Here is a 14,502-nt window from a genome sequence, read left to right on the forward strand (position 1 = left end):
GGCTCCTCTCCACATTTCCCACTCTCTCCACTCCCTCTGCCTCCTGACCCAGCCCCAGCATCCCGTCCTGCCCCCTCCTCTCAGAAACTGTAACTGTCTTTTCAAGGGTCATCTTCGGCTCTGTTGGCCTTGCTATGCCTGAATAATAACAAAATCTATACTTTAAAACACCCACTGGGGACTTCCCTTGTGGTCTAGGTTCCACATGCCATGTGGCATGGCCAAAAAGAAAAAATCAGGGAAATAAGGTATTCATAAAGGCATAAAAATAAAGAAAATACAGATTTCTCAGTAGTAACAATGCAATAATATAATTTTTTAAATATATAGAGAAAAAATCTATTAACCTAGGATTCTATACTCAGTGAAAGTATTTTGCAAAAACTCAGAGATACAAAGTTTTTTTCAGACATTTAAAAGCTGAAACAATTCATCGCCAGCAGAACTACACTAGACAAATATTAAAGAATGTCTTTCATGAGAATTCTCTGGCAGCACAGTGGCTCTGCTCTCTCAATTCATGGGACATGAGTTCAATCCCTGGTCAGGGAACTAAGATCCTATGTGACAAATGGGGCAGCAAAAAAAAAAAAAAAAAATCCTTCATGCAGGAGGAAAATTATATGAGATGGAATTATAGACGTACACAAAAGAACGCAGAGCATCAGAAATGGTAACTATATCAGTGTGTGTGAGCTAAGTTGCTTCAGTCAGGTCTGACTCTTTGTGATCCCGTGGACTGTAGCCCACCAGGCTCCTCTGTCCACGGGATTCTCCTGGCAAGAATACCCAGAGCGGTTGTCATGCCCTCCTCCAAGGGATCTTCCTGACCCAGGGATCAAGCCTGAGTCTCTTTCACCTCCTGCACTGGCAGGCAGGTGTTTACCACTAGCACCACCTGAGAAGCCCAACTATATGAGTAAATACATGTAAATTGTTACTACCTGAATATATCTAAAAACAAATAAGCTAAGTCATGGAGCTTCTTGGTGGTCCAGTGGTTAATAATCCACCTTCCAGTGCAGGGGTGGAGGTTCAGTCCCCGGTTGGGGAACTAAAATCCCACATGCCATGGAGCAACTAAGCCTGCACGCCACCCCTAGAGAGCCACGAGCCACAACTGGGGAAAGCCTGCGTGCCCTGGTGAAGACCCAGCACAGCCAAAATAAAAATAAATTTAAAAGATAAGTCAACGTGTAAACAAAAATGATGGTAACATGGTGTGGGCTGTGAGATATGCAGAAGTAGATTGCATGACAGCAATAGTACAAAGGGCGGAGGGGGCATGGAAGAGCTTCTTGTAAAGCTCTCACACTATGTGTAATGTCGTATGATATCACTTGAAGGCAGATTATAAATTTAAGATATAAACTACAAATCCTAAAGCAAATACTAAAATAAGACCATGAAGGTTATAGTTAATGAGCCAACAATATTAGTTAATAAGCCAGTCTAAGATTAGATGCCAGGAACTAATAGCATAATTAAAATTACAACATTCAATTCATTTTTTTAAAGCTAGAAAAAGGAGCAAAGAGCAGGTAAGTAAAAAGGAAACAAACAGTTGGATGACAGACCTAACCAAATCAACAATAACCTTCAGTGTAAATGGTCTAAATATCCCAGTTAAAAGGCAGATGTTGTCATAACGGACAATAAAGAAACATCTAAGTCTATGCTGCTTTTTAGAAATACACATCCAATATAAAGACACAAACGTGTTAAAAGTAAGACAGTGCTCTGAGAGATAGTGGCTCAAGAGGCCCTGATTATCTTGCGAGACACACCCAGGGCTGAGTCTAAGATGCGGTGAGTGAGGCACTGCCTCAGTCAGTAACGTAAGGGAGCAAAAGACTCGTCAATCAAGATAACAACACCTTAGTGCAGTACTTTTTAAAAAATACAAATTCAAGTTAAAAATTCATGAAAGTTAAAATATAAATTTTAAATAAAAATAGGATTAGTAACAGTTCAATGCTCTGCCGAGATAAGCCCTATTGGGGCCTGAGGAAAAGGAAAAAATTAGCCCCATGGGAATCCTTGATTCAGAGGCACCCAGCTGAATCACGCCCAGTTTCCTTGCCCGAAAAAAGCTGTGAGATAAAAAATTTATTATTTTAAGCCACTAAGCTTTGGGGTATTTGTTAAGCCACAATGAATAATTGGTACAGATTTCAAAAGATATTCTGTGCTGAACTAATCAAAAGAAACCTGGAGTCACATCCATTAAGAAAAAAGAAAAGTCTCCCCCCAAATTAACAGTACATCTCAAGGAGATAGAAAAGAAAAAAAACTAAGCTCTAATTTAACAAAAGGAAGAAAATAGTAAAGATTAGAGCAGAGATAAATGAAGTAAAGAATAGGAAAATGATAGAAAAGATTAATGAAACTAAGGATTGGTTCTTGAAAGCATAAAGAAAAATTGACAGACCTCTGGCCAAGGAAAAAAAAAATAAAGACAGGATCCAAATGAACAAAATTACAAAAGGGAGAGCAGACGTTACAGCTGGGACCACGGAAACCCAAAGATCGACAGGAGACCACTCTGAGCAACGTCACTGTTTCTAGAGGAAATGAACAAATTCCTAGAAAGATGCAACCCACTGACACTGAATCTGAAGAAACAGAAAATCTTAAGAGTCACGTGAGTGAGGAGATTAAAAACATTCATCAAAAACCTCCCAACAGAGGACCAGAGGGTTTCACTGGTGAAAGTTGCTAAACATTTAAAGAAAAATTAGTGCCAATTCTTCTCAAAATCTTTCAAAAACTGAAGAGGAAGGAATAATCCCAAACTCATTTTACGAGATCACATTACCCTGATACCAAAGCCAGATAAGGAAACTACAAGGAAAGAAAGCTTCAGGTCAATATTGCTGAGGAATGTACAGGCAAAAATTGTCAACAAAATACTAGCAAACAAAACGCAACACACATTACGCGGATCGTACACTGTGATCAAATGGAATTCATCCCTGGGGTGAAAGGGCGCCTCAGCACACACAAGTCAATCAATGTGATGCATCACATTAACAGAATGAAGGATGGAAATCATATTCTTGTCTCAATAAATGCAGAAAAGGCACTTGACAAAATTCAACATTTTTCCATGATAAAAAAAAAAAAACTCCTAACAAAGTGGGTATAGAAGGAACACATCTCAACATAGTCAAGTCCGCATATGACAATCCCATGGCTAACATCATACTCAGTGATGAAAAGATGAAAGCCTTTCCCCGAACATCAGGGTTAGAGGGTGCTCACTGCCACAGCCCTGTTCAACGAAGTACTGAAAGTCCTAGCCAGAGCAGTCAAGCAGGAAAAAAATCAAGACATCCAATCATGAAAGAAGTAAAACTGCTACTTTTTGAAAATGACCTGAATTTATAGATAGAAAACCCTATCCACAAATCAAAAACAAAACAAAAAATGGTTATTACTCATCAACAAATTCAGCAAAGTTGCCAGATACAAAATCGACATACAGAAATGAGTTGTGTTTCTGCACACAAATAACAAACTCATCACAAACTGCCAAAATTAATTCAAAAAGAAATAACCAAAGTAGCTTCATATCTATTTAGTAAACTAAATTTGTAGTTAAGGGAAAAAACTTACTGTTCAAAAAAACTCCACGCTTTGATAGAATAGCTGGTGACTTGTTTGAAATATTTAAGGAAGAAATACAACCAGTTCTACCTAAACTCACTGAGAACAATGAAAAAGGATGAAATACTTGCCAATTCATCCTGTGAAGCCAGCATTGTACTGACACCAAAGAGAGATGAAGACAAGAAAAGCAACTACAGATATTCCTCATGAACATAAGAGGCGAAAAAATCTAAAGAGAAGCTTCGCAACTCAAATCCAACAATACAAGTGGGGATTAATTCTAGAAATGCAAGTTTGTTCAACATAATCAACCCAATTAAGTGACAACATTAAATTTAAAAGTAAAAGCCATGTCATTATTTCAATAGATTCACAAAAAGCATCTGACAAAATCCAATAGCCATTCATAACTTTATAAGTGCCAGCAGCTAGGAATCAAAGGACACTTCCTCAGCCTAATAAAGGCCTCAAGTTTAATGGTAGGAAACTGGTCGATTTCTCCCTAAGGTCAAGAATAAGACAAGGATGTCTCTTGTCAAGACTGCTGTCTCACATTGTTCTGAAAGTTTTAGCTGGTGCCATGTGGCAAGAGAAAGAAAGCAACTGAAAGTAAGAGCGAAATGTTTTAATTCATAGAAACCATAATCATCTGAAAAAATCTGACCAAATCTACAAAAATAAAATAAAGTGACAGATTTCATTTTCTTCGGTTCCAAGATCCCTGCAGATGGTGACTGCAGCCACGAAATTAAAAGAAGCTTGCTCCTTGGAAGAAGAGCCATGACAAACCTACTTTAGTTCAGTTCAGTTGCTCAGTCGTGTCCGACTCTTTGTGACCCCATGGACTGCAGCACTCCAGGCCTCCCTCTCCATCACCAACTCCTGGAGCTTGCTCAAACTCATGTCCATCACGTCGGTGACGCCAGCCAACCATCTCCTCCTCTGTGGTCCCATTCTCCTCCTGCCTTAAATCTTTCCCAGCATCAGGGTTTTTCAAAAGAGTCAGTTCTTTGCATCCAGTGGCCAAAGTACTGGAGTTTCAGCTTCAGCATCAGTCCTTCCAATGAATATTCAGGACTGATTTCCTTTAGGATGGACTGGTTGGATCTCCTTGCAGTCCAAAGGACTCTCAAGAGTCTTCTCCAACACCACAATTCAAAAGCATCAATTTCTTCGGCGCTCAGCTTTCTTCACAGTCCAACTCTCACATCCATACATGACCACTGGAAAAACCATAGCCTTGACTAGACGGACCTTTGTTGGCAAAGTAATGTCTCTGTTTTTTAGTGTGTTGCCTAGGTTGATTATAGCTTTTCTTCCAAGGAGCAAGTGTCTTTTAATTTCATGGCTAGAGTCACCATCTGCAGTGATTTGGGAGCCCCCAAAAATAAAGTCAGCCACTGTTTCCACTGTTTCCCCATCCATTTGCCGTGAAATGATGGGACCAGATGTCATGATCTTCGTTTTCTGAATGTTGAGTTTTAAGCCAGCTTTTTCACTCTCCTCTTTCACTTTCCTCAAGAAGCTCTTTAGTTCTTCTTTGCTTTCTGCCATAAGGGGGTGTCATCTGCATATCTGAGGTTATTGATATTTCTCCCGGGAATCTTGACCCCAGCTTGTGCTTCATCCAGCCCAGAATTTCACATGATGTACTCTGCATATGAGTTAACTAAGCAGGGTGACAATATACAGCCTTGACATACTCCTTTTCCTATTTGGAACCAGTCTGTTGTTCCATGTCTGGTTCTAACTGTTGCTTCCTGACCTGCATACAGGTTTCTCAAGAGGCAGATCAGGTGGTCTGGTATTCCCACCTCTTGAAGAATTTTCTACAGTTGTTGTGATCCACACAGTCAAAGGCTTTGGCATAGTCAATAAAGCAGAAGTAGATGTCTTTCTGGAACTCTCTTGCTTTTTGAATGATCCAACGAATGTTGGCAATTTGATCTCTGGTTCCTCTGCCTTTTCTAAAGCCAGCTTGAACACCTGAAAGTTCACAGTTCATGTACTGTTGAAGCCTGGCTTGGAGAATTTTGAGCATTACTTTGCTAACCTGTGAGATGAGTGCAACTGTGCGGTCGTTTGAGCATTCTTTGGCATTGCCTTTCTTTGGGATTGGAATGAAAACTGACCTTTTCCAGTCCTGTGACCACTGCTGAGTTTTCCAAATTTGCTGGCATATTGAGTGCAGCACTTTCACAGTATCATCTTTTAAGATTTGAAATAGTTCAACTGGAAATCCATCACTTCCATTAGCTTTGTTCGTAGTGATGCTTCCTAAGGCCCACTTGACTTCACATTCCAGGATGTCTGGCTCTAGGTCACTGATCACACCATCATGATTATCTGGGTCGTGAAGATCTTTTTTGCACAGTTCTGTGTATTCTTGCCACCTCTTCTTAATACCTTCTGCTTCTGTTAGGTCCATACCATTTCTGTCTTTTATTGTGCCCATCTTTGCATGAAATGTTCCCTTGGTATCTCTAATTTTCTTGAGGACATCTCTAGTCTTTCCCATTCTGTTGTTTTCCTCTATTTCTTTGCATTGATTGCTGAGGAAGGCTTTCTTATCTCTTCTTGCTATTCTTTGGAGCTCTGCATTCAGATGCTTATATCTTTCCTTTTCTCCTTTGCTTTTCACTTCTCTTCTTTTCACAGCTATTTGTAAGGCCTCCCCAGACAGCCATTTGCTTTTTTGCATTTCTTTTCCACGGGGATGGCATTGATCCCTGTCTCCTGTACAATGTCATGAACCTCCATCCATAGTTCATCAGGCACTCTATGTATCAGATCTAATCCCTTGAATCTATTTGTCACTTCCACTGTATAATCATAACGATTATGTTCATGGATTAGGAGATCCAATAGATATTATTTTTCCCCACATTGATCTAATCTTTTTTTCATTAATTTTTCTTTTTTAATCTTCTTTTTCTGTTTGTTTTGCTTTGTTTTCATTTTTTTCTTCTTTCTTTTTCTACAAACCCTCATGTCAAGGGCTGACTTTCAATAGATTGCATCGAGGGAGCTGCTCTGCATCTGCACGAAGCCGGGACCAAGAAGCAGGTCCTCTATTAATGATTTAGAACCAGGTTCCCCACAAAGGAGCGGGGCATTATGGGGCAGGGGGCGGCCGCCTTTCTGGCCACGCCCCATGTCCCAGGAGGAAGGGCTCGCTGCACCGACCCCCAGTCCCGACGCACAGCGGGCGCGGGCACACCACGCTGCTGGGATGACGCGGGCAGTGGCCCGCTGGCGGGGGCCGCTGGGGATTGGCTGTCCGAGGCCAACCGAGGCTTATGCGGCCTGGCCATATCGTTCCGCCTGGGTGCACGTTGATCTATAGATCTGATACAGTCTCGATCAAAGTCCCAGCAGATTTTTTTTTTTAAGTTGACAAACTTTTAAAATCCTTGTGTTCTTTATAATTCAAATTAATTCATCTTCATGCCTTATTGGTATTTTATCTGTGAATGTTTGGAATTTATCAGGTTAGGATGAAACACATTATAATTTTTACCATTAAAATTAATGGATTTCTTTTCCTATTTAATGGCTTTTCCCTTCCCCAAAGGACTGTCATGAACAGATTAATATATTTAAGCATGGAGTAAATGTACACAGGAGTCTTTCTGCAAGCTTTCTATTCTCCAGCTTCATCTGGGTGACAATCCCATGCCGTCTGGGGTTTTCCTATTAGGCTCCATCAGGTTGCCTTCGTATCAGACACGGCAAGTCCCTCTTTCTTGTCCTTTTTATTCAAAGCTGATCTACCTACTCATGGACCTTTAGACTTCAGTATCAACGTTCAAAAAACAAAACTCATGGCATCTGATCCCATCACTTCTTGGCAAATAGATGGGGAAAAGTGAGAACAGGGCCAGACTTTGTTTTCTTGGACTCCAAAATCACTGCAGACGGTAACTGCAGCCACAAAATTCAAAGACCCTTGCTCCTTGGAAGAAAAGTTATGACCAACCTAGACAGCATATTAAAAAGCAGAGACATGACTTTGCAGGCAGATGTCCATACAGTCAAAGCTATGGTTCTTCCAGCAGCCATGTATGGATGTGAGAGCTGGACCATAAAGAAGGCTGAGTGCTAAAGAACTGATATTTTCAAATTATGGAGCTGGAGAAGACTCTTGAGAGTCCCTCAGACTGCAAGGAGATCAAACCAGTCAGTCCTAAAGGAAATCAGTCCTGAATATTCATTGGAAGGACTAACGCTGAAACTGACGCTCCAATACTCTGGCCACCTGATGGGAAGAGTTGGCTCATTGGAAAAGACCCTGATTCTGGGAAAGACTGAGGGCAAGAGGAGAAGAGGGGTGAGAGAGAATGAGATGGTTGGATGGCGTCACTGACTTAGTGGACGTGAGTCTGAGCAAACTCCAGCAAACAGTGAAGGACGGTTGGCACGCTGCAGTTCATGGAGCCGCAAAGAGTCAGACACGACCTAAACATGGAGCCGCAAAGAGTCAGACACGACTTAAACATGGAGCCGCAAAGAGTCAGACACGCCTTAGACATGGAGCCGCAAAGAGTCAGACACGACCTAGACATGGAGCCGCAAAGAGTCAGACACGACCTAGCAACTGAACGGTAATCCACATTAGAGTAAGTGCACCGAGTGTTTCAAACTTCCAGCTGAGATGTGAATCAGGGTGGCACTGGATAAGTCTGGGTTAATTTCAGGAGGTTTGACATCTTTGTCATATTAAGGCATTCCTACAAGAAATGTCTGTCTATTCACTTCAACAACCTCCACCAGGGTCTCTGTTTGAGTCCAGAATTTAGCACAGGGAAGCCTGGCACATTCCTGACCCATGAATTTCTAGTTGCTCTTGGTTTTGGTACAGTTCGAGGCGATGTCTTGTATGCTGTTTTGTATTCCCGTTGGTGATTTTTACAGGCATGGAGAGCAGATCCGTGGTCTCTCCCACTTTCACACCCCTTGCAGCAGCTTCTGGAATTTATTTATCTTATTGTTTGAGAACCTTGTTGCCAGAGTGGGTGTTACTGTGGCAAACATTCTAAATACTCTGAAGTTTGGTGTCTCTGAAAGTGGTTTTATTCGACTTTCTCATTTAAATGATAATGATATCCTGGAAAGTCCTCTGTGAAAAGTTACTGGTCCTCTGCACTTTCCAAATGTGACTTCTCCTTGTATCCAGCGCTGCTCTTGAGAAGAACGATATGAAGCTCATCCGTTCAGGCCATCTTCAGGTTACTCTGGAGCGTTCCAGAACTTTCATCTTTGTGTCGCTACGATAGGAAGAATCTAGCTTCTTCCTTTTCATCCTGTTTGGCCCCTGAGAGCTTCTTCTTGTGCTTCTTTCCTTCTGAGGTACTTAATTTGGTTACGTTTTCAAATATTTCCTCCCCCTGTTTCTCTTTCGCTCTGTGACTCCTCTTGTCCAATTAGCTTGTGTTCGTTTTCCTCCCCACACTCTCAGGGTCCCCTCTGATAGTCCGTTTCACAGCATCGCAGTGCTGATTTATGTAGGTGCAAATCACCAATCAGTGCTAAAGCAGTGGGTAAAAGTGGGGAGAGTAGCAGGATATTTACACAATTTCGAGGTTCCTCCCTGCAAAATAAAAATTACAAAGGGCAAAATATTAACTTTACCCTGTAAAGTAACTGTAAACCTGCGACTTACATTTAATCACGTGTTAAAAGTTAGTATCTCCAGGTGGTCCTCTCTTGACCATGCGGATAACTGGGACCACATTTACCTGCTGTCAGCGCCCAGAGAACAGGGAACAGCGCGTGTGACTTTGTGTTCAAACACGGACAGTGGGGAGTGAGGGACCTGTGAGAGAGGTGAAACTAACCCGGGGTCAGGGGGTGATTCTCCAACTGAGCCCGAGGTTTCACAGAGGTGGGGAGGTGGAAATCTAAGTTACAGGAGGCTGAGGGAAGGAGGATTTGCAGACAGATCCATGGAGAGAGGGAAACAGAGACACACTGCGTGTGTGTCTCACACACACACACGCACACATACGCACACACGCACACACACTGCAGCTCACCACCACCCTCAGTGCTCCCGGAAGTTTATCATACTTGCTGATCTTTCCTCAGATCCCTTCCTCCCTCTAGCTTCTAGGGTTTCTCCATGGTTGATCCTGAGTGTCCCCATCTAGCGGCCAATTCTGGTGTTGGAATGGATTAGTCCCTCTCCCTCTTTCTGCAGGGGAGAGTGGATGCCACAGACAGGACTGGTGAGTCCAGCTGATGGCTACTGAGGTCAGGTGACTGAGGCCATAGGCTGACGGCCATGAAGGAGAGCAGATGACTGAGGCCACAGGCTGACGGCCGTGAAGGAGAGCAGATGACTGAGGCCACAGGCTGACGGCCGTGAAGGAGAGCAGATGACTGAGGCCACAGGCTGACGGCCGTGAAGGAGAGCAGATGACTGAGGCCACAGGCTGACGGCCGTGAAGGAGAGCAGTGCAGCTGTGCAGAATATTCTGGACCTACTGCCAAGAAGCCAGACACAAAAGGACACCATCCTTCATCGAGGATGGAGTCCTATATGTCTCTGCTCACATGAGGCCCCTGGAGGGGTCAGATTCCTAGAGACAGATGTTGGGGTGGTGGGGACCAGACTGGGGAGGGAGAGGGAATGAGTGCTTCATGGGGACAGAGTGTGGGTTTAGGGAGATGAGAGCGTTCTGGAGGAGGCTAGTGTGATGGTCCTGCCACAGTGCACTCAACGCCACGGAGCCGTGCACCTAGGGTTGTGATGGGAGATTTTGTGTTTCACACCACATCCTTCTAATATTTCTTTATTTGACTGTATCTCAGTTGCAGCACCCAGGATCTTTAGTTGTGGCATGTGGGACCTACTTCCCTGACCAGGGATCAAACCTGGGCCCCGTGCATTGGGCGCTCGGAGACTTAGCCACTCGACAACCAGGGAAGTCCCACGACTCCACTTTCTGTCTCTCGATTTGCCTGTTCTGGATTTTTCATACACATGGAGTCATACGAAATGCTATGTGCTTTTTTTGGACTGTACTTAATTTTTCCAGTGGCTCAGATGGTAAAGAATCTGCCTGCAATGCAAGAGACCCAGGTTTGATCCCTGGGTCACGAAAATCCTCTGGAGAAGGAAATGGCTATCCACTCCAATATTCTTGCCTGGAGAATTCCCTGGACGGAGGAGCCTGCAGGGCTACTCACAGAGTCAGACACAACTGAGCGACCATCACACGCAACTTCCAAATAAAGGCAAAGTAAAATTACACTTCTACCCTGGACAACCAGAAGCATGCTCCCCTCCCCCCAAAGGGGAGGAGGGCCCTTTATTCACCCCAGGGTGGTGTCCACTTCTCTTCTGGTGCAGTCACATTCCCACCCTGACGTTTTATGATTTACCTGCAGAGACAGAATGGTGGGCCGGGAACCGTGGTCACACCCTCCAAGCTCTGTGGTTAGCCTGGCGGCCACGGCTGGTCTCTGTCAGCACCTCCCCCACGCCCACCTCCACATCCTCTTGGCCTCTGTAGGCACCTCAGCTGACTCTGGCTCCCTGCCTTGGGTCAATCCAAGGCCTCATTCCTGAGAGGCCTGGGCCGATGGCTATAATTCCCATTTGATTTCCATCACAGGACCAGGAATCTCCATGCTCCAGGGGACTTCTGCCTTCCAGACATGTTCTTTTTCATCCTCACCTTCTTGGAGTAAGCACCGGTTCCCACCCGATGGGACAGATCACCCCAACCTTATTGTCACCCCTTTCTGCCTGTTGATTCTCTGGCATGAGGACCCCATGGTGGCCTGGGTTTAATGGACTCTTCATGTGTCCTTGATGGGAGCCCTCCTCCCTTGGGAACTTGAATTTCTAGACCAAAAAAACCTAGAGTCTTGGGGACAGGAGGCAAAGACACACCAGAGACATTTCACTAGGGTAACAGAGCTCGTTGTCATTTCTCCCTCATGATTCCCAGAACCACACATCTGAGCAAAGAGAGAAAATGCTGATTCAGAGCACCCCAGCCCTGCACCCGCAGCAGGCGCTACAGCCGCATCTTCAAAAGCTTATCACACTGTCCTGCTGGGCCAGCTGCTTCAGGTGGTGGGGGTTCTCGGGAAACCTACAGGTCAGTTAGCCTGAGCCCCCCGCTGGCTGGGGAATGGGCTTCTTTGCTGTCAGCCTGTGACGGGGGGTTAGGTGTCCCACTGGGCATAGGTGGTACGCCTGCAGCCATGTAGGGGCAGGAAAGTGACTCCAAACTCGGAGAGTCTATTCTAGTGACGCCAGCTGTGCCCTTCCCACGGGGAAGCAGCCGCCTCACCCGCGGCCCTGGGATGGAGTCCGGACCACCCGGACCGCATCGGGGCATCGGTATTGCCTCTGCTGTTTCACGAGAGGCCCTCAGTGAACGGCCATGTGGAGTGGGCAGTCTGTGTGCCAAGCCCACCCATCACCTCCACCGTGGCAGCCACGAGCCCTCTGGACAGAGGTTGGCAGAGGTCCCCAGAAGGGCCAGCGGTCTGCCTGGTAACTGAGATCCTCCTTGGCCGCGGCGGCAGCTCGGCATTCACATGGGCCTCGAACGCCTCCCCATTCTGTGTCCTTTGGGGAAGTCTAACCTCGCCCCTCTTTCCCAGACCTCCTGCCAGCAACTTTCCAACTGTGCCCCTTCCAAGTCCCTGATCAACTAGGCAAACCGTTCACAGCTGTGATGTGTGTGGACCTGAGACCCCGACCTCTCCTTCCAGGCACAGTGAAACGAAGAGATGCTGCTTGGGTTCCTGGAGCTCGGGGCTGTCCACTTCGGGTGGTGACCCCACGCAGGGCAGAACCCTGGAGAGACAGGCCCAGGCTCTTCCCTCCTCGGTCACCAGGTCATGGGAAGGTCCCTTGACGCCAGAGGTGACACAGGAGGGGCGGGCACAGCAGGCTCTGCGGCCGCTGCCTCACTCGACCTGCTTGTATCCTTAGAACCTGCCCGGAGCCTGTGCTGCATACGCCCCTCTCTGATGGTGGAACAGGACTGTGTGCGCCCAACTTCACAGCGTGAAACTGTAAACCCAGCTGCGCCGTCTGGTCCTGTCTCTGGTGGGACACCCATTCTTCGTTTTTCATCTGCCACGCATGCATTTATTTTTGTTATTGTTGGACTTAAAACATTTTTTTAATAGTATAGTTGCTTCACAGTATCGTTTTAGTTTCTGCCACAGCAAAGTGAATCCGTTGTAAGCGTCCATACGTCCCCTCTTTGTTGGATTTCCTCCCCATTTAGCTTGTCACAAAGCGCTGAGTGTCTCTCTGTGCTGTGCAGCAGGTTCTCATCAGTCATCTGTGTTACACATTCGTTGCTGTTCAGTCGTTCAGTCGTGTCCGGCTCTTTCTGACCCATGGACTGCAGCACCCCAGGCTTCCCTGTCCCTCACCATCTCCCAGAGTTTGCTCAGATTCATGTTCCTTGGGTCGGTGATGCCGTCCAACCGTCTTATCCTCTGTCGTCCGATAATCTTCCTCTGATAATCCTTCTCCTCCTGCTGTCAATCTTTCCAGCATCAGGGTCTTTTCCAATGAATCAGCTCTTAACATCAGGGGGCCAACGTATTGGAGCTTCAGCTTCAACATCAGTCTTTCCAGTGAATATGCAGGGTTGATTTCCTTTAGGATTGACTCGTGTGATCTCCTTGCAGTCCAAGGGACTCTCAAGAGTCTTCTCCAATACCACATTTCAAAGGCATCAATTCTTCAATGCTCAGCCTTTTTTATGGTCCAGCTCTCACATCTGTACATGACTACTGGAAAGACCGTAGCTTTGACTGTACAGAACTTTCTTGGCAAAGTGATGTCTCTGCTTTGTAATATGCTGTCTAGGTTTGTCATAGCTTTTCTTCCAAGGAGCGAGCGTCTGAATTTCATGGCTGGAGTCACCATCTGCAGTGATTTGGGAGCCCAAGAAAATAAGATCTGCCACTGTTTCCAATTTTCCCTATCTATCAGACTGATGCTGAAGTGAAACTCCAATACTTTGGCCACCTCATGCAAAGAGCTGACTCATTGGAGGAGTGATGCTGGGAGGGATTGGCGACAGGAGGAGGAGGGATGACAGAGGGGGAGATGGCTGGATGGCATCACTGACTCGATGGACGTGAGTCTCAGTGAACTCCGGGAGTTGGTGATGGACACGGAGGCCTGGTGTGCAGCAATTCATGGGGTCGCAAAGAGTCGGACATGATTGAGCAACTGAACTGAACTGAACTGATCTGCCATGAAGTGATGTAAATGTTAAAACACACACACACACACACACACAGAAGCAGAGGACCTGGGCATCAGGCATCTTCTTAAGCAGCAGGAAGGGCCAGATATGGGCCTCAAAGTGCCCCAGACACGCCCTGGGCCCCTCGAGGGTCACTAGGCAGCAGGCAGCCAGTTCTGTGGGATTTCTTTCCCACCCTCCAGCATGGCCCGTGGTTACACAGTGTCTGAATGACTGCCACTTCCTGCTCACGGGACCCGACCAGCAAGATGTCATCGAGGTAATGGGCCAGCATGACACCCTGTGGAGGGAAAGCTGTTCAGGAGCCCCAGAGCTCACACGGCTGACCAGATGTAAGATATCCGGGAAGAAAACCTTCCCCAGGAGACGCTGCCCAGGGCGCACACGTCTGGGCAGCTGTGACAACGTCAGAATCAGGCCGAAGGGCAGAGAGAAAGCCAGAGACTGAACTCGGGGTCCTTCTCAGCCCTCAGACCCGCCCTAGAAGGATGGCAGAGCCCCACACTCCACGCTGCGGGGAGGCATTGTGCTCACGGCTGGCCCGGAGCTCCTTCCTGGGTGGGGGCGCCGTGTCACCAGCCCGTGAGGCCGAACATCGCCTCTGATGGAGAAGGAGGAGGGATGTCTCCCTCGG

The sequence above is a fragment of the Bos mutus genome, chromosome 22 (genome assembly GCF_027580195.1).
Source record: "Bos mutus isolate GX-2022 chromosome 22, NWIPB_WYAK_1.1, whole genome shotgun sequence".
NCBI lineage: Eukaryota > Metazoa > Chordata > Mammalia > Artiodactyla > Bovidae > Bos > Bos mutus.